Source organism: Petromyzon marinus (genome assembly GCF_048934315.1).
Source record: "Petromyzon marinus isolate PM22_M1 ecotype Great Lakes invasive population chromosome 85 unlocalized genomic scaffold, UKy_Petmar_22M1.pri1.0 chr85_unloc.2, whole genome shotgun sequence".
Classification (NCBI taxonomy): domain Eukaryota; kingdom Metazoa; phylum Chordata; class Hyperoartia; order Petromyzontiformes; family Petromyzontidae; genus Petromyzon; species Petromyzon marinus.
Window position 1 is genome coordinate 350215 of NW_027422647.1, and position 1690 is coordinate 351904.

General features: G+C 55.7%; 1 protein-coding gene across 1 annotated transcript in view; it reads right to left on the reverse strand.

Annotated features, from left to right (window-relative positions):
• Positions 1 to 303, reverse strand: part of LOC142908527 (hsp90 co-chaperone Cdc37-like) — a 27281-nt gene extending 26978 nt beyond the window's left edge. Inside the window, exon 1 of the mRNA XM_076059260.1 lies at positions 224 to 303. The gene's annotated coding sequence lies outside the window, so the exon portion shown is untranslated. The remainder of the gene's footprint in view (positions 1 to 223) is intronic.
• Between the last annotated feature and the right edge of the window lie 1387 nt (positions 304 to 1690).

Below are 1690 nucleotides of genomic sequence, written 5' to 3' on the forward strand. Positions count from 1 at the left end.
CACTACACACACACTACACTACACACTACACTACACACACACTACACCCACACACACTAGACACACTACACACACACTACACCCACACTACACTACACACACTACACACACACACACTACACACACACACACTACACACACACTACACTACACACCCACACACTACACACACACTACACTACACCCACACACTACACCCACACTACACCACACCCACACTCACCTCCTCCACCTGAAGGTCTATGCACCATATCACCAGGTAGTTGGCTGTCTCCTCACAGACCAGGTCACACACTACACTACACACTACACTACACACTACACTACACACACACCACCCACACACACACTACACACACTACACTACACCCACACACACACACTACACACACACTACACTACACCCACACTACACACCCACACACACTACACCCACACTCACCTCCTCCACCTGAAGGTCTATGCACCATATCACCAGGTAGTTGGCTGTCTCCTCACAGACCAGGTCACACACTACACTACACACTACACTACACACACTACACACACACTACACTACACACACACTACACCCACACTACACTACACACACACACTACACCCACACTACACTACACACACACTACACCCACACTACACTACACACACACACTACACACACTACACACACTAGACACACACTACACACTAGACACACACTAGACACACTACACTACACCCACACACTACACTACACCCACACACTACCCACACACCACACTACACCCACACACTACACTACACCCACACACCACCCACACACTACACTACACCCACACACCACCCACACACTACACTACACCCACACTACACTACACACACTACACCACACCCACACTCACCTCCTCCACCTGAAGGTCTATGCACCATATCACCAGGTAGTTGGCTGTCTCCTCACAGACCAAGTCACACTACACACTACACACACACCCACACTACACACACTACACCCACACTACACTACACCCACACACACACTACACACACACTACACCCACACTCACCTCCTCCACCTGAAGGTCTATGCACCATATCACCAGGTAGTTGGCTGTCTCCTCACAGACCAGGTCCGGGTTGTCCGACAGGTACCGCTGACTGTCCTCCCATCTCTTCAGCATCCCTGATATCCGCAACAAGACACAGCCCCCGTATCCGCTGTAGAGACACACCCAGCCCCCCGTATCCGCTGTAGAGACACGCCCAGCCCCCCATATCCGCTGTAGAGACGCGCCCAGCCCCCGTATCCGCTGTAGAGACGCGCCCAGCCCCCCGTATCCGCTGTAGAGACACGCCCAGCCCCCCGTATCCGCTGTAGAGACACGCCCAGCCCCCGTATCCGCTACATCGTCACGCCGCAGCGGCACCCCCCGTATCCGCTATAGAGACACGCCCAGCCCCCCGTATCCGCTGTAGAGACACGCCCGGCCCCCCGTATCCGCTGTAGAGACACGCCCAGCCCCCCGTATCCGCTACAGCGTCACGCCGCAGCGGCACCCCCCGTATCCGCTGTAGAGACACGCCCAGCCCCCGTATCCGCTACAGCGTCACGCCTCGGCAGCCCCCGTATCCGCTGTAGAAACACACCCAGCCCCCGTATCCGCTACATCGTCACGCCGCAGCGGCCCCCGTATCCGCTGTAGAGACACGCCAT